General features: G+C 38.4%; 1 protein-coding gene and 1 long non-coding RNA gene across 16 annotated transcripts in view; one reads left to right on the top strand and one right to left on the bottom strand.

Moving 5' to 3' along the window:
• Positions 1-18,983, bottom strand: part of LOC146406376 (uncharacterized) — a 31,435-nt gene extending 12,452 nt beyond the window's left edge. The window contains exons 1-2 of the long non-coding RNA XR_014812010.1: positions 18,815-18,983; positions 2,965-3,124 (exon numbers count right to left, since the gene is read on the bottom strand). This is a non-coding gene — a long non-coding RNA (uncharacterized LOC146406376). The remainder of the gene's footprint in view (positions 1-2,964; positions 3,125-18,814) is intronic.
• Positions 1-19,767, top strand: part of SEMA6D (semaphorin 6D) — a 597,185-nt gene that overhangs the window by 350,411 nt on the left and 227,007 nt on the right. The window lies entirely within an intron of this gene.

Genomic DNA, 19,767 nt, shown 5'->3' with positions numbered 1-19,767 from the left:
GGTGGTCCCTTGGATTCACCACAGCAGAGTGAAGCTGGCTTCCCAAGACTGAGAATGCACTTTGGATCCATCAACACTATAAAAGCTGACCATCTGGAGGAAGCAAATTGTGACCCTAGAGACCCATGAGGATGGCAGCCCTGCTTTAGTCACTCTGGAAGCTGACTAATCTACACACAGCAAAAGCTTGAGGGATCAGCTGCCTGATGGGATAAATAGACTGTTTCTGTTGTATATTCCAGTTCTTGTATCATGATGCACTGTCACCCCTTGTCCCTGTCTGTTGTGATCTTTGCCGTAATCTTCGCAATAGAGTTGGCGAAAGCCGCTCCAGCTGACTGGAAACATGGCAGAAAGCCTGGGACAAGGTGGATGCAGACATTGAATGGTGGGTCCCAGCTGGACTATACTGGATATGTGGGAGAACAGACTATACTCTACTCCCCCCAATCTGGTCAGGATCTTGTGTGTTGGGGTCTATTCATCCATCCTTCTTCTTGCTCCTACTCACCCAAGGGGAAAACTTGAGAGTCCAGGTATATGAGGACTGGAGACCCAGAGAAAATGGCATGCCCTACAAATTGGCAACTGGAAAGATGATAAATGGCCCCCTGAATGTATAATCCATTACTATGGTCCAGCCACCTGGGCAGAGGATGGGTCTAATGGATACCATACTTCCATCTATATGTTAAAGTGTATCATCAGGTTACAGGCTGTTGTTGAAATTATAACTAATGAAACTGCAAAAGCCCTTAATATACTAGCCAAGCAGCAAACCAAAATGTGTAATGCTATCTATCAAAATCACCTAGCCTTAGAGTACTTGCTGGCCTCTGTAGAAGGGGTTTGTGGAAAATTTAACCTGAGTATCTATTCCTTACAAATTGATGATGAAGGGAAGGGTATAGAGGGAATCACAGACTGAATGAGAAAAATCATTCATGGCCCAGTCCAAACCTGGAGAGTCTGGAACCCTGAAAATTTGTTTGGGGGATGGTTTTCAACTTTGGGGGAATTCAAAACCCTCATAGGTGTTGTGTCTTTAATTTTGGGGGCTTGCCTGATCCTATCCTGTCTAGCCCCCCTAGTTATAAGGTCTGTCTCCACCCTCATTGAGGCTATGGTTGAAAGAAAAATGGCCACGCATGTAATGATGTTATACAAATATAAACCCCTAAACCAAGATAATGCTCTTTGACCACAGAAGGGGGTCCAAGCATCAAAGGAGGGAATGTGATAAGGGCCCTCCCAGAACAAAGGGAAGGCAACTCGGCATAACCAGCATCTGTGTGCACGTGCGTAACTCTGCGGCAGCAAGACGTAATCAGTATCCACGTGCAACTTTGTAACATAGACCATCTAACCAGAATTTACAGAATGTATGTTACCTTATAAGGGGGACAAAGGGACTAAAATGTAAAAGGGAAGATAACAGAGGGTATATAAGACAGCGCCCCACTGCCTTTAGGGCTCAGCCTTTGAATGTGAATCCATTGAGCCAGTGCTGGCACTAATAAACGCTGGTTCCCGGCAAATAGCCGCAGTGTCCCATCTCTCTGTACGAGGATTGCTGCAACATGATCATCTATCCAGTTTTTGTTATACCACCAAAATAGAATTTAAGTCAAAATGAAAATAGGTCAATGATGTGTACTGTTTTTATGTATGTGAAAAGTTTCCCACCAAATTAGACTCCAGTAAAGAAAACTTTGTATTGTCAATTTTCTATAAATACCCCTATAGCAAATAGACATTTTAAAATTATATGTGCAGAGTATAAGCCTGGTATTAAAATTGTGATTTGAAGTGCACAGAAAACTGAAATTCCGACAGGAAATCCTCATGATAACCTCATTTCTGCTCCTTGCCTCTGTATGCAGAGACAAGTTATATTTGGGCTTTCATTACATGGCCACATATACTGAATTCTGTAACATAGTTTTGACCAAAATTATCAGGTATTAGAAAAGAGCTGTATATTGTAACTAGCTTTTTATATCATTGCATATATTCTCAGGCAAAAAGACTATAGGTATGTGCATATGCATTTTTGATGATCTCCTCCCTAAATGAATCCAACAGTGTAGCCAATGCTTCCTCTGTATTCATTAGAATAGGGATTGATGAAGGGAGGTGGGAACATTACCAGTCTCTATACAGACTCATCCTTTCTAGGAGGTCAATGTCAGGACAAAGTAGAGCACTGAGTATCAATGGAAGAGAAGTTACAGCCTGTCTCTCTTGCCTCCTGCCTCTCCAATCATCATTACTCAATTACATTCCACGTGAGCTACCAATTGGATGTCATATTTCTGTGCTGCATTCTGTGTGTGCATATGTGTGTGTATGTATGTGTATATGTTCATGTTGGGTGGGGGAAGGGCAGTTCTGGGAAACATCCAGTGGACTAATAGCATGTTCCCAGAGGTAGAATGATACCAAAACTCTCCTCTTCAACTTACACACCCGGACCTCTGTTCCAGCAGTTAATCCCCACCACCTCCAGCAAGATCCTAGAGAACTTTGTCAAGCATTACTGTGAAATCAAATCATGGTCCTGGAAGATTTCTTACATCAGGCATTAATGGATATTTTAATCCTCTTAAAATTAACCTGTCTTAGTTATCTAGTATTTTGTCAAGGATAATAGTTTTAAAAATCCTGCCCACCCCCCAAAAGAAAAAAAAAATGTCAGCAAATAAAGGCATTAACTAAAAGGCTATGGTAAAGTCTCATAAAATCCAATTTCATGAAATATGACAATCTCACTCCCTCTTTCTCTGGGTTTGCACCATTGTTCACCTATGCTATACATTTGCTCTGTTCTTCTTACTGCACCCTGGCTTTTCTTCAAGGGTCTTAGTTCCACCTCTCTATCACTTTGGCTTTCGTGAACCTCTGAGTTGTTATGGCACTGATTCTGGCCCCAAGCATTTATCAAATGTCAGAGTTTAACCCCACCTTGTTATTCTAGTTCTTTCAGTTCGAGTTCATAAGAGGGAATGTTTAATTGGTGGCCGGTCAGTGAATGGATTGATTCTTCCTGGGTCTCTTGTTCACTCCTGACTGATCAGCAGGGGCTGTAGAGATCCTGTGGAGATGTGCCCTTCAAGGCTGTTATCTACGGCAGATTAAACAAGAAGGGGAAGTTGAATATGCCTGACAGATTGACTCGATATTTTGCTTTTGCTCTAATCTTCTATTAAGCTGAACATTTCAAATTTCAGTGCAACTGGATAGCATAAAATTGACTATATATACATTTCAGTGTTTTCATTGCTTATTTTAGTTGGCATGGGTATAAAATGAAGTGTACATCATTCTGCACAATGACATTCCAATCTGATCATTTAATAACAATTGGTTAATGATACTGATGATGATGATGATGAGAATGAGACTGATAAGCCCGAGGAAGAGTTAGCCCATCTTATATGTCACATTCACAAGTAAAATAGAAAAAAATTGTCCTCAGATGTCACTGATGTTTTTATATGCTACCACTGGCAAGCCACAGAATGACTGTAATAAAATTTGGAAGCCGTTGGTATCTAAAATTTATATTCCTGAGATAATGTTGTATTTTCTCTTCCTACCTACCTAATAAAGCTGTAGATGATAAGAAATTATAATGATCATTTGGTTGAAAATTCGTAAAAAGAAAAATTTAAATCTACTTTAGGAAATATAGCTGTACACCAGTAAACCCAACAAAAAAGGATTGCAAGGCAACAGAGAGTCTGCACCCTCTTTTAGAAATTGTTAAAATGATCTTTAAAATATTTTTCAAAACCCTGAAATCATAGATGATAGTAAATTGAATATAGGATTAATTTGTAAAACATAGCATGGATATTATCAAATGACTGTGTATGGCTATTTTATCTTTGGAAATATAGAGAGTATGGTAGTCATCAGAAAGTTTTCCATTGGTCATTTTCTTTAAGGCACAAAATAAAATCTGTAGGTTTGGTTTCTGTAGGGTGTGAGGGGGTAGAAGAAGTGAAGACGCAAAGAACTGACAGTTCACTGAACTGAGATGGGCTGTAAGGGGTGGATGTCTGCCTGAGGGGGCGAGGGCTATTACCGCTGTCAAAGCTGCACCCCTGGACTTTGCCCACACCCAGGCATTATATTGCATTCTTGGGAGGACAGAGGTCAATTGGAAAAAGAATGTACAGAGAGAAATTTTTTGGCTTCTTAAATGGATGGGGGATGGATGGAACTTGTGTACTGAGTTTAACATAGAATCCGAAACCAGGATGTCACATAGAACTATGATACTCAGAGTGAATGTTCTATAATTCTGCTAAATGAATAAAAGCCTCAAAATTCAAAATGGCAGAGTTGTGTCACATTGGGGAGTAATCTAAATGCTTTTAAAATTTTACTAGAAAATGTTTCTGAGAAAATTTTAACTGAGGTGCAAAGATATGCAGGTATTTATTTGATGTTAAATCATCACATGTGGAATCAACCCAGTTATGTAGTCATTTGTGGCACAGATTGTCGGGGAACTTATTCTGTGGAAAGGGAGCCAGGCAAGAGAGAAGAATGTGGAAATGTGCTGGGTATGTACCCACATATAGGACATCACTAGCAAAAATGCACCTAAGCCAACAACTATTGATTTCTTAAAGCTAATTAGCTAAGAAGCCTAATAACATAATTTTCATCAAAAAGAAATAGAACAGTTACTAACATTAATGTAATTATATTAATATATGTTAATGTATTGACTGTCATAAACAAGTTGTCTTGGCTGACAATATCCATCGTTGAAGGGACCATGTAATACTTCTGTATAATTTCTGATTCTTAAAGTTTCCCACATGGAAAGGTTCATTTTTCACCCAGTTTTTTCATAACTTTTGCCTTATCATGCTCCCCCTTACACACACACACAAATTCCTTTTATATTATTATTATTATTATTATTATTTGTCTTTTTGTATTTTTAGGGCCATACTCACAGCATATGGAGGTTCCCAGGCTAGGGGTCTTATCGGAGCTGCAGCCTCCAGCCTACACCACACCCTCAGCAACGCCAGATCTGAGCCACATCTGCGACCTACACCACAGCTCACGGCAATGCTGGATCCTTAACCCACTGAGCAAGGTCGGGGATCGAACCTACAACCTCATGGTTCATTGTCAGATTTGTTTCCACTGTGTCAGGATGGGAACTCCCCTTTTATATTACTAATTTTTTTCCATTGTCAGCCGCCCTGCAGCATATGGAATTTCTGGGCCAGGGATCAGATCTGAGCTGCAGTCATGACCAAAGCCACAGCTGAGGCAACATCGGATCCCTAACCCACTGTGCCAGGCTGGGGAACCTGCATGCCAGCACTCCCAAGATGCCATCCATCCCTTTGTGCCACAGCGGGAATTCCTATATCATGTTTTTACTGCAATACTTTTCTCTCGTATCTCCCCTGGCCATATTAATAACAATCTATTTGCCATTTGCACATTACAGATCTACCCATTTGTCTATATGTGGACATTAGCTTATGCATAATAAATGTAAATGTAGCTATTTGTAATATTAAACTCAGGAAAATTAGAAATCAACTTGTTAAGGAATAGAGCATCTAAGGAGGAAAAATAATTCAGTACTATATAATTCAGGATCAGGCAAGTGGAAGGGATGAGAGGAAAAAGTGTGATAGGGAACCAGCTAGATGGAAAGGAACACCCTTTCAAAAAATTAGTAATAGAACGTGAGAAAACTTCTCTGAGGGGGTGAGCAAATGCGTATGTGATACTTACCCAGTACCAAGTACTATTTTTAGGTTGTTTACACATGTTGCTTATTAAATTCTAAGACCCATGCAGTAGTTACGAGTGTTACCCCATTCTGCAGAAAAGAACATGGAGGAGAAAAAGGTCAAGGAATTTGCTCAAGGTCACTGGCTAGGAAGAGGCAGAGTTGGGATATGGACTGAGTCACTTTGCTTCACAGTTCATGCTGTTCACTTCTGTACTATACAGCCCCCTAATCCTTGTCCCCAAAATGGGCAGGGGATCTAGATGATTCTGGGAAACCATTCTATTAAAATTCAACAAATGCTTTTAAAGTGCCTACTATGCATAAAGGCTAGGTACCTAGGGAAGTAAATAAGAAATCAGTTAGGCTGCTACCCTAAAGGGAATTAAGATAACTATAACCAACACTATAATACTAGGGAGAATGTAGCATAAATTAAAAAAAAAAAGAAGACACCAGTGGGTGGAATGGGCATTCTCAAAAGAGAGTAATGGATTTTTAGTTAGTAGGGGTTAAGGGATGTGGGTAGAAAGGAGAGGGTGTGAGGATAAACCTCATGAAGGGGACATTTAGAAGGTAAGTTGGATTTAGATATGTGAAAATGGAAAGAATATTCAGGTAAGGGAAAAAAACACTGTTGTAAAAATGGGGGTAAATACAGGGCATATCATGTAGTTTGTTAGCCTGTGTTACCTTCATGAGGAGAAGTGGGCAGTGAGGCAGGAAAGGTGGATTAGGTTCAGACCATGAGGAACCTTGTATGTCTTACTAGAGTATTTTAATTTTCTGTGGTTGGGAACTATGAAAAAATTTTCAACTATGCTTTGGGAAGATCCATCCGTTGCTGAAAATGGCATGGTTATTTCAAATGCTGATGTCTGAGGTGGATAAAGCTTTTCATTTGTATTCAGTTCAGTGGAACATTCATTTATCTAGAACCTCCTAGGAATGTTGATTTGCAGAATATAGAAGTAAAGAATATATTATCCCTGACTTCGAGGTGCTACTTACAGAATGTTCAGAGTTTTGTGATAGCCAAGAGGAAAGGGTTATCACGTCCTCTTTTTTTTTTTTTTTTTTTTTTGGTTTTTAGGGTCCTACCTGTGGCATATGGAAGTTCCCAAGCTAGGGGTTTAGTAATCGAAATGCAGCTGGAGCGTACACCACAGCCACAGCAACACCAGATCCTTTAACCCACTGAGCGAGGCCAGGGATCAAACCCACATCCTCATGTGTACTAGTCGGGTTTGTTACCACTGAGGTACAACTGGAACTTTGGGATATCAGTTCTGATGGGGACACAGTGAAGGCTTGTGCAAGTTTAATTTGTGAGGAGCCTCTTCTGTGTCTCATAGTGAGTGCAAGCTTGGTTGTAGATGTCAGGTTGTACAATTGGCTTCCAACTCAGAGCAAATGACTTCCTATCACTGAGGGACAGTTTGCAAGGTTTACCAACATATAATTACACAAATCAGTAATGATGTCCCATATTTTCACATAGAAGGAGCATCTCATTATTGGTCATAAGATGTATTTTCTAAGATAAATACTGATTATGAATATCAAGAAAACAAAATATAGTAAAACCCAAAACACAGTCAGCTATTCCACACTGATTATAACTAGGCCAATCAGAAGATATTTAGGTCACTAACAGTAAACTCTAAAATTTCCAATGACCATATCATTCTACAAAGTGGAAGTCATGGAGGAACCTGGCAAGACAGAAAAATCAAGAAACTTACCCAACTCAGATGAGCTATCTTTGAATACTTAGGAAATAATCTCTCCATTTACAAGAACTGAAATGCCTTTTAAAAATTCATATTGCTTTATTTTATAAAATTTTTACTTGTAATAATTTTTATATCCATTTTGTATCCTCCAGAGTTAAACAGGGAATTTTAGAATCATTTGGATTTCATTATCAATTATCGTCATTACTTATAAAAAGTAAAAGTAAATCAAGCCATTATAATTTGTCTAAGTTAAAGAGTTTTCAGATACATTTAAATAATAATGCATGAAATAATTTAGCTAAGAAAACATCGGATTATGCATCTCTAAGCAGTTAGGTACAAAAGTCAGAAAGCATCAATTTATGTAAGAAGCGTCTTATAATAAGAGTGGAGCCTGTGACAGAGAATGCTGGTTACCATAGTCGCTTGGTGTGGTACATAATTTAGAAAATCACAAATATGAATTAATTTTATATTTGGAAAGGGAGAAAAACAAACATTCTTATTTTAATAACACAAATAATAGAGAGCAGGGCTTGAAAAATGTTATCATGGCCAATAGGGATAGGTTTAAAGAGATTATAAAAAAAAGAAAGTGCTTCTAAAGAAAAAATGCAATTAATATGGATTAAGAAGTTAGGGAAGGGTGTTCCCGAGTCACAAAACATGGCAAGTCAAAGTATAAGGTAGAAGGTGGAAATTAATCTAACATGAGAGGGAGGCAGTGGAGAGATTGTTTAACTAGTAGGGCAGTCATTTAGATTAGATGCTTTAAGGTATTGGGAGCCTTATAAGTTCTTAAAACGGAGAAAATCATGTTTAAAATTTAATTAATGGGATATTAAACATATTTTTTGGCCATGCCCTCAGCATGTGGAAGTTCCCTGGCCAGGGATCCAACCTGCACCACAGCAGCAACCTAAGCTGCTGCAGCGGCAACACTGCATCCTTAACCTACTGCCCCACAAGGGGATTCTCCTCAAGAGATGTTTTTAGAATAAATCACTGAGAAGAAAGCCCAGGAGTCTGGGAGAATAGGCCAAAGATTCTTCCATGACTCAGGCTTGAAGCCATGTGGTACAGGGCCAGGATATTGGCAGTTGGAATGAGAAGATGGGGCAAACTTGAGAGTCATCTCAAAGAATAAGTCATGGAACTTGGTGATAGGCTGGCTATGGAGATGCAAGAAAGGAAGTAGTCAAGCATGACCAAAACATGCCTCAAGGGTTTCTCCCTTTGTGTCTGGGACAATTCATCACTGTTAACAGAAGTCTGGATGCTGGGCTGAAGATCCTGTAGAGGGGGGAAGAATGTATTGTTTGGTTTTAGATATGTGGAGTTAGACTTGGCAACAGCTTATCCAAATTTGAACTATGGGCCTATAGCACAAGAAAGTAGTCAGGGTAGGAGGAGCTGGTTTGAATGTCAGTGGGATGGGTGTGGTCATGAAATCAGAGATTATGTGCTCTTCAAGGGTATGATTTAGGAGGAATCCAAGATGGATGATCAGACCTTAAGGGCACATATAAAATTGGGGTCCACGTCAATAGACTGAGGAGATGTGATCAGAAAAGTAAAAGATAAGCCTGATGAGATATTTTCTCAAAAATTATAGTAATTTTATAGAACCGTATATTTTCTGGTTTCTCAAGACTCAGACATTCTGAATACAGTAAATAGTTCAAACTTCTACGTCCTCATTTCTCTTTCCATCCAAAGATGTCTTGATTCTAATTTTGCTACATGTCTATCTCTGTTCCAGTCCCTTCTCTTTTATGACCATTGCCTATTCCTATCACCATCTTCTGCCTCCTCACCACCACAAAAACCATGTGGTCTGGAGATCTAGATTTTGAAGTCGACTGTGAGAAGTTCCATCAACCCTGCTTTCTTCTATGTCTTACTCCCATCTTTCCTTTATTCTTCTCCCTTTCTCTTCTGTTCTTCTATGTTTCTTTGTATATTGCCTATTATTTTCCCACTTTCCCTGAGCCTTCAGCCTTTTATGTTAGTCTTCTTAACCCTCCTCAACTTTCTATATAAATTTAACTGAAATTTGTTATCATGAATTTCGTGTTTAGATTATATAAATCTATTATATACTCTCATCAAATTATGTTTCTTTTCTTGGCAGCACCTCCTGTAGATGTAATTGTAACTTTTTAATATGACTATCCGAGTACCATGGTTTCTCCATTTGCTCTTAATTTACATGGGGGTAGAGAATGTGTAGGCTCATATTGTGTCACCACAAATTACACAGTGACTGATCTCTAAATATTTATCAGAAAAAATGATGTGAAGAACTTGGGAGTTGTCACAATGGGGTTAAAGACTTTTGGCCTATGTCTCACCTTCTACTCTAATTCCCACAAGACCTAGGAATAGATCAGGCAAGTTAAGGGCTAGAAGAGCCACAGGTATTTTATATCTCTTTCTAAGTTAAAATTTCAAACCAAGACCTAGTCGTAAACTTGAGTTATATCAACTTTAGAAAAGAAATCCAACAGCTTTGCAAAGATAGCTTGTAGAATGAACCTAATTATCTGTACCAGTGTGTTGATTGGTATGTGGAATGAGCACAGTAGCACCTGATTCTTCTCATAGTATATGAGAATTTGATTGTTTGAAACATCAGTGAGTTGGCTTAGGTCAGGCAAACTTTAATGTTCAAATAAAGAAGTCCTTTTTTATTGAGCTTAATAAGAAATAAATAACCTTTTCAGCATTTTCCAGTTGTCATACTAAAATCATTATTTGCTGATGTATGGGAAAATATTAGCAAAAGAAAATAAATTTAGAAAACTTATTTAAAGAGAAAGTACATCCACAGCTTTAACAACCATGCAGATAGTGTAAACCCAGAGGAAGAAAAGAAATAATTTCCCTGGTATCAAGAAAATCTACTTAGAGCTTATGGGATAAAACTAAGAAAAGGAGCATTAATCTAAGAATCCTGAAAAAACCTCTTCTTACTGAAAATGTTCAAGCTGTGACTTAAGCATCAGGGAAATTGATAACCATGCCTGTCTTGGACAAGGTGTTAGAAAGCATATTGCAAGACATAGCCTGTTTTGCTGCATTTATGATCTAGCCAGATAATTTAGAATGTAAAAATTTTATTTCAGTGTTTCCTATATTGTGATATGCTTGTCATCACCTGTACTGCCAGTGAAAATTCTACTAACATCTGCTTACAACTATGTCACTAGCTACCACATACCATGGTGACAATTAAAACATTGTAAATTTATTCTCAAAAGAAATGGGATCACATAATCAAGAGATTAATAATATTATAATAATGTAATTTTTAACACTTCTGAAACAAAAGGCCATTCACCATGTAACATTGGGCTCAGTTTTATACCAAAGCATTAAATATATAAACAAGAGCAAAGACAGGAAATATGTCTGTTGATTCCATGTACTTAGCACTGTTGAAAATACAAGTACAACTACAGAGAAGTATACCCAGAAATAAAATGGACAGAAGATGTGGGTCCAGACCTGAACCGGGGGACAATGGATCTAGGTCCTTCTCTGTCATTAACAAGTTGCATTTCATTGGGCAAAGCATTGATCTTGTTGCATCTGTTTTCTTATCTGTAAAGGAGGATGATATCAGCTTCCGTAGTTTTATAAAATGCCTAAGAGGGCACTTTGGAGAGTCTGAAGGACTCTACTCGTGTGAGAGATGAGTAGGAGCGTGATCCCGAAAGCCTTTATATTTAGCTCTGTAATGTGCTTTTTAAAATTTTTTGCACTTACGCTTGAATCTTGGATGTGTCTGGAGCTCTGGGAATTCACAACACTTCAAGCCTTATAATGAAGACACACTGTGAACACTTAATTAATTTATAGTAGGTGCTAATTCTTAATAAGAACTTTAAAACATGGTTTATTGTGAATAAACCATAATTTGAAGACTCTTCCCACAGATAATTGAGATTTGCCTCTGTCTTAGAAAGAGCTACTTTCTACAGAATTGGAATAAAACATCTGGAAACTTTATTTCCAGGTTTCTATGGTGAGTGACCTCTGAATGTGAGATAACATTTCAAAATTGGAAAAGCATCCTTTGCCATCAACAGACAAGTTAGTTACTCCATGAACTTTCATTGAAAAAACAGTCATCCATCCATCCATCTCTTCATTTATTCGTTCATCCATTGAATATCTCAGTTCGTTCAGTAAAAAGTAAATGAGTGTGTGGGAGCTGCTGGTGCTGGTGATACAGGCAAGCTACATTCAGCCAACATGCCCCAGGACAGATGAACTAGGTGTATGCCTCTGTATTACTTCTGTATGCAAGAAAAAAGGCTAGGCTCTGACCCCAGGGAGTGTTCCATCTCATCTAAACACGATGTGATCAATCCTCTAATGAAATAATTCACACTGTCCTTAGGAAGAGCAGAGAAAAAAGACATGGGAATCTGCTCTGGGGAATTTAAGGAAGGCTTCCAAAGGAATGCCATAGTGAATGGGAAGGACAAATGCAGTATCCCAGCCACAAATGGAGAGCATATTCCAGACAAAGGAAAAAGCTTTTAGAGTAGAGAAGTCTGAGCTAACATGGAGTGTCACAAAAACAAGTGATTCATTATTGGCAGAGAAGAAAACTTGAAGGAGTGGAGTGTAGAAGATTACACAGGAAGTCAAAAATCAAGGGTAAAACAGGATTTATGACAGAGATAAAGGGGAACCATGAAGAGTTTTAATGCCATGATCACGTTTATGATGAGCCATAGGCAAGGTTGCTGTGTGTGAGAAGAGAGGTAGACCTTTCCCCAGAGGAGCTTTCTGAAATTTGGACATGACAAAACATTCATGCGCGATATACTGAAGGTAAGAAATACTCAAGTGTATGGCTCATAAAAGGCTATTAGTGGACTGAAGATGGGCTGAAAGTTTTCTAGAAAGATAGGTTAACTCCACTACCCTAAAAAATCAACAATGAAGTCTGACTTCCATAACTTCTGAAAGTGCTCCTGTGAAGACCATATGAACATAAATAGTTATCCAAAGAATTTGAGATGAGAGAATCCCTATAGTAAACAAAGAATTTTCATGCCCAGAATCATCCAGATTCTCTGTTATTCTGAGCCTTCAAAAAATGGCTTGATCTATACTTGGTTTTGTGTAGACTTAGCTGAAACTGATGTTTCTAACAGCAATTTGTATGGAGCTCAGGAAAATGGTGCCAGAGACACAGGAGAGAAAATGGAAAGAGGGGGAAAAAAGAACCATGAATGAATTCTCGTTGCAATTTTGGCTTTTCTTCAGAGATGGACATGGTCTTTCCCCTTTGCAAAACAGCATTCAGAAACAGAATCCTGTATCTACAGATGATCTGTGGGAGTAGCCCAGCTGTGCTTTTCATATATGCACCTAACTTATTTCAAGGGTGTTTTTGTTTTATTTTTACAGCTGCAAAGTGTTAGCAATCCAAAAAGAGCTTCCAAGAGTACAATCAGACGAATTAGCTTAGGGCTGGTTTTCATGGTATATTCAAAGCTGTTCTAAATAAGTTCCCTGTGCCATTGCTGAATACCCTGAGTGATCAGAGCTGTTTCCCAAACAGAGTCGGAATGGTTATTTCCCCATTTGCAGCTGCTTATTCGATTTTTTAAAAGACCCTTCAAAACATTTTCACATTCCCTTAAAAAACTGCTATCTATGCATACAGAGAGTGAGGTTGCTGTTATAACATGAAAAATGGAGACATTGACAGTGAAATCCTCAGGAAGACCAGTCAGAGAACTGAACTGCAGGTGCACCTCAGTTTATGGATGGATATGTTATAATAATCAGCCAATCATAAATTCCTATAATCTGTTTTCCTCTGCCTTCCACTGTAATATTCAAGAAGTACTCCTCTCCAGTGTGAAATAACACACTAGTCTAACAAGAATATTTTTATTGAGGAACTGATTGGATGAAAGGTATTACTGTGGCATCTGGAATGTATAAACCTTGGAGAATTTGCATGGCTTCCTGAATTTGGCAACAAGTCAGCACTCTTCAGATCTCCTTTCTGCTGTAGCTGCACTCACTCCCTTTCAGGAAACCACAGAAATGTATCTTCTTCTCTATTCTTTACATGCCGTTCTTGGACTCTAGCCCTTGTGAAGCTGTTTGTTTTGCCTGGTCACTTACAGTGATTGGTCAGGCCTGTGTGCAGTTCACTAGTAGCAACACATTGAACATGTGGCCTACTTTGGTTTCACATCTTACCAACCCAGGGTGTTTGTTTTAAGCAGTGCTAGTCTTTTTTTTTTTTTTTTTCCTGAGATGTTTAGGTTTCTTTCTTTCTTCCTTTTCTCTTTTTCTTTCTTTCTTTCTTTCTTTCTTTCTTTCTTTCTTTCTTTCTTTCTTTCTTTCTTTCTTTCTTTTGTCCATCTCTTTTGCTGCTTATAGTCAATACTGCACGGAATAGAGTACTAGAATGTCACAAAGGCACTGGTATGACTTTGAGGGAAACATGACCAGTAGGTCAGATATTCTTCTCAGCAATGGTTCCGTGTGTCTGTTAAATTAGCCTGGGGCTTAAGAGAGGCCTCAGCACAAGTGTCTTCTCTGACCTCAGGTTGAGGTAGGTGCCCTGCTGAGTGTTTCCACAGTGCTCTGCCTTTTTACATTGTTGGGAGTTCTCTGTTCAAACATCTGTCACACTTTAGACTATAAGCACACTGAAGGAAGAGGCAATTCAGAAGGACAGCATCAATCTAGTACTGACAGTGCCCCTGCCTCTCCCAGGCTTTAGCAGTATCTGACACATTATAGATATTCAGTAAAAAGGGATTTGGGATGAATTAATGACTTTGTGACTGCAGATGAACTATTGTGCTACAGAAAAAAAAATTGTGAACTAGGAATTAGAGGGCCTACATTTTAGTCTAAACTTGGTGTGTCACTCTGGGCAACTTATTAAGTCAAATCTGTTTTTTCCACTAAAGAGTTTGGACTAAATGATCTCTAAGGTTTCTTTCAGCTCTGGAATTCTATGATTGTTGGAGGGTTATTTCAGTCTTAAGATTTTATGATAAAAGTTAACCTACTAAAACAGATTCTGGGTATTTTCATGGTGTAAATTGGGAGGAGGGAGCTCTCTGCTAAACAAGTAAAAATAAAAGTGATGTATATGAGAGATCAGAAAATGAAGTCGTGAGACCAGAAGAAGAAGTGAGTTACTCAGATAAAGAAACCATAGTCGGTTGGTGGACTTGTCTTGGATATTCAGAAAGCTGCTATTGATTAGAAACTCCCTATTCATCTCTAATATAGTAAATAAATAAATAATTTTGATAATTTGGATCACTGGAATCAACCTAACTAAAAAAGGTGGACTCAAGGTTTTAGGTTTAAAGCAGTTAGAACATTTTAATGCCTACTAGATGGATGTAAAACCAGGTATTTTATAAAAATCTATTTTTGTGAAATTGATTTTATTAACTTTACCTATGATAGAGCAGATAGCCAGTAACATGCAGAATTCAGCGTAGCTTCTGGAGTACCCTAATCCTAAATTCCCTTTTGAAGTATGCTCTGAGTTTTGATGACACCATTATCATAAACCCCTTTGGGCTAAAGCTTTGAAGATCCTTGCTAGAGTGCAAATAAGTATCCTTATTTGTTTATTCAACAAATAACTATGGAATACTTATTATGGGCTCAAAATTGTGTACTTTTTGCTGTGCATTGTGCTTGGAATTTTGGACTCAAAAGTAAGTTAAAATAATACTATGGCCCATTCTTCTATTTTAAAATATTGAAGAATTAGTATCTTAGGTCACCATAGCCCATTATGCCTACATAATAATTCAGACTAGTACTTGACATCCAAGAAATCCTGAGAAAATGGAACTCCTGGTGATTAAACACTGATGAAAAAAAGGAACCAGGAAGGCTTTTAGTACATGACAAATTTTGGAAAATCTGGGTTCCATAGACAACAGCTTTAGGGGTGCAAGAAGAGTCAGACAGAAAGAAAAACTTATGGGTCAGGGGCTTGTATTTCCTTTGCACAGCCTTCAATGCAACGACAGACTGAAGTATTTTTTAAGAACTTAGATCAGCAATCCACTAAGTGACCTGAATGGTTGTGTCAATCAATAATAAGTGAACAGACACTTTTTAATGTTAACTATGTGGAAAAATCTAAACCTGGTGAGGGAAGGTTGTCATTAAAACTGTAGATTTAGCTAAAGCTTCCATAATAGGAATTTATTATTCATTATGCAAGATGGCACAGGAAGAGGAGGTGACCTTTATTCATACAAATGGGTTAGTAAACCAACAAATCTACAGTTCTGAGCTTGCCAGGAAAATGTAGATGTATACCAAAGAGTTGCCTTTATTTCTAAAATAAATAATACTTTAGGATTTGGAACGATGCAGGGCGACACTTCAATCTGCTTTGATTGAAAATTGATTAACACTTTGGGGGAAAATGTGTCACCAATTGAATTGCAAATTAAGGTAAATTAAAATAGGCTGCTAAGTCATTCATCACTAGGTGAATACGGTGGACATGTATTGATTTGCGCTGTATCTACCAATACTATTCTGGATTGCATGATCAATAACTAAGATTGTTGGTGGTATACCTTAGGGTATAATATGTCATCAAATTAGAAGTTGCCTCATGCCACATTAGCCTTACCACAGGGAAGTAGCAAGATATCACACTTTCTTGATATTAATAGCTGTTAGCCAGAGTATCAATATGTATTTCCAATTTGTCAGTTCCTGGATTGAATTATGGAGTCTTCTTTTACTTTGGATGTCCACGAATACATTACTCTTAAATCTAGCTTCTAAGATTTAAATAAACAGGATCAATTTTTAATATATGCTCATAGTATCCCTCTTATATTTTATGAACAAGCTAGGAGATGAAAAATATATATCTCTGCCATTTGGAGGACAGAATAAATGAAAGAACCCTGGAATGGATGTCTGAGTTCAGATGTTGTCTTCTGTCCTTAGTTGAGACACTACCTTTTCCTGGCACTTCCCCTTCATTTTTTTCTTCCGACCTTAATGAGGCAGCAGTGCTGGTTCACATGAACGACCCTCCAAGTGGAAGCAGAAGGAAGAAAGCTGCATAGAACTCCAGGTGGAAAAGTGTAGGGGCATGGAGATAAGTGCTGCATGAATCTCTCATCCCCACACATGACACATGCACACTGCATTTGGGTAGAGTTAGGAGTGGAGGAATCTGGATCTGATCCTAGTGGGAAGGGTAGGGGAGTTTTCAAAGTTGTTATTAACAAGCACGGGAAGCTTTCATTTAAGGAAATGTGAAACTCCAAAACCATGTAAGTGGAAAGATCTGGAAAATTGTGTGAGGGAAAGACAAGAGTTTGAAGTATTGCCACATGGGAAAAACACAGGTATCAACCATTTTTCATGTGATGTTTTGGAAAAAAGTCTCAGTAAATTATTTAACTTTCCCATTCAACTAGAAAGTAGTGTGGAGTCGGGATTCTAATATATTTTCCTAATTTGCTTTAGTTCGACTAAAGCTCACATGGAGGCTGTTTTAAATGCTTTTGATTACGGTTAAGCACATTGTTAAATAAAATTTTAAAACTCTAAAAAAAAAAAAATGACTCCAACGTTGCATTTTTTTACCGCATTTTCTTGCCTTCCTAACTTAATGAAACCTAGCTAATAAGCCCAAAGTGGATAGATGTAGGTATATATCTGTAAGTATATTCCATCTTAAAGTATTTTGGAATAGGTTTTCTCTCAGTGCATAATATGGTTTCAGATTACAGTCAAACCTTGGCTTAAAAGTACTATGTGGATGACCTAGAAAATAATGCCATGAAACCTAGAGGAGCTTCCTTAGCAACCCCAATCAATCCTTTACAGGTAGAACTCATGACCAGCACCTCGTGGCCATGAAGGAGAAGCCCATGGCAGTGGGGCACTTACATTTGGTGTGTGTCTTAGTGGACCTGACCGATGATGCTAGACCATTCCCACTTGGATTTCCCTTGAGATCTACCATACGCAGCTCAGTCAGACGACCAGGCAGCATCTGTGTCCCTAGGACACAGTTGTATCCTTTCTGCAAAGATAATTGGTATCCAGCCTGTGACCTTGGCCCCATCACTCCATGTTCCAACCCAGTTCTGTCTAGTATTTGTACATCAAGAGCCAGACATTCTAGCTGACAGAAATAGCCTGTTCCCAGCTTAGCCTGCTCTGGGGAGAGTCCATGGTGGGATCATTGCTTATAAAAATACACACACACAAATAACTCTCACTTTACATGCACTTGTGAAATGCTACTATTTTCACATGTAAATCAAATTATACATATACGTAAAATACTCCAAAGGATTATTATTATTTCTGGGGAATTGTATGTATGTGACTGGGGAACCAAGAAACCTTAAAATACAGGGGGAAAATGAGGAAAATACACTGCTCATATCAAAATCCACCAGTTTATAAACCCTCTGCCACATAAGCCCCTGATCTCCTTCCAGAAATATTAGCAACACCAGCATTACCACTAATCGCTGGACAATTGTTGTGGAGCTAAGTTAGTATTTGCTGCTTAGTTTTAAATAGCCCATAGCTTGAGAAAGACCTTACTGCAGAATGCCTTGTTTACATACTTTACTACTGCTTTTGTGTGAAATATCTTGACTGGGATTTTCGCTTTTGTTCTTGTTTTAAACATCAAATATTCTAGCCACTGCTCGCATTTCTGTGCTATATTGGTTTCCAACTCTTTTTTTTTCTTACTTTCAAGATTTGGTAAGTCCCAATAAAATGAAGAAAATGTGTTCATCCATCTTTGTTCTTCTTTAATAGAGATGTGTTTCAATCATGTTGTTATCTGCCCTCAAAAATAGCAGGCTCATAGAATTTTAGTTCGAAGCTCAAAAAGGTGCAAATGGCATAAAGGAAATCTTAGAAAACCAGCCACGTTTGCCTAAGGCCTCTAAAACCCTTATAAAAATGTATGTCTAAAACATTATTAACATCCATCTCCTACTGTCACGAAAGCAATCAAAATGAAGTCAGTTTCTGCTCACTGTCTCCCACCCGCATTAACCAGATAAAAAGAGAAAAGGAGACTCCGGTTTTCTCACCTACAGTTGTGCTAAGTTCAGTCCAGAAACACCAAAGATTCTGGAATTTCCTATCTCTGAGGTGAAAATTTGCCCCCCCCACCCCAAAATATGTAACTGCTGACATTCTCCCCTCCCCCCCTCAGATCTATCCCTGTGTCCTTTGTTTGCCACAAGCTCTTTGGGAAAAGTGATATGCTTACCGTAAAAACAACGATCTCCGCCTACCACAGTTGATGGGAACTGATGTTGAAATGAAGAGCTTTTCAAACTTTCCTAATTTAGTAGTTGGGAATCCCCAGTGATGGGCTAAGTGGTAAGAAGATCAAATGGTTGGAAACACAGAAGTGGGTCCGCTTAGCTTCTGAAGCCAAGAACATTTCCAAAGCAGGCTTTAGTAGGCAGCATGAAGAGGCAGCTGCTGCTCAGCTGAGGGGACTGCTGGTTGCTACATGTTTTTATTATCTTAAAATCCTAACACCTGCCAGAAACACCTCCCTTTGGAACCAGTTCAGCTCTTTCTTGGCCCTCTCCCTTCTGGAAGCAAACACAGAAATGGGGAAGTATACAGAGTATAGGCAAGGGAATTTGCTCATGTTCAAAAATATGGGAAGAGCCATTGCCCTTCCCGTGTAGCTTTCATAGAACTCATCCCAGTTGCCATTTGGACATTATTCAAAGCAGTAGGAACACTCTCAGGATGGCATGTTGTGCTCTCAAATAATAGTTGACAGAATAAGAGAATCCCCTTCAGTATGATGATGGGTTTATGTGTCACACACACTTACATGTTTACCTATATGTGAAGATTCACACATATACATGTACACATATAATATTTTCCAAAGTCTAGAATTACAATAATGTTCTATTGTAAACATTTAGAAAAATATAGGAAAGTATGATCCCATAAAATTATAGTGGGCTTTCCTTGGAGAATTTCCTGTCTGTTACTGTCATCATCATTTTTAATGATGTCATTGTTATCATGGGTGTTATTAGCAGCACCATCCATGGAGCATAAAGTACGTTTCCCAAGTCACTTCATGGATTATAAGGACCTGCTGTATAGACCATTACACTTTGATCTGAATCAACTCATTCAACCCTTGGGGCTGAAAATCTGCATATTGCTGTGTGTATTATGCCCCAGCCC

The sequence above is a fragment of the Sus scrofa genome, chromosome 1 (genome assembly GCF_054392235.1).
Source record: "Sus scrofa isolate SSC_HxYL_T2T_F1_AM1 chromosome 1, Sscrofa_HxYL_maternal_Yorkshire_Landrace_v2.0, whole genome shotgun sequence".
Lineage (NCBI taxonomy): Eukaryota > Metazoa > Chordata > Mammalia > Artiodactyla > Suidae > Sus > Sus scrofa.
The sequence above is the reverse complement of the archived record's forward strand: the minus strand, read 5'-3'. Positions and strand labels throughout refer to the sequence as shown.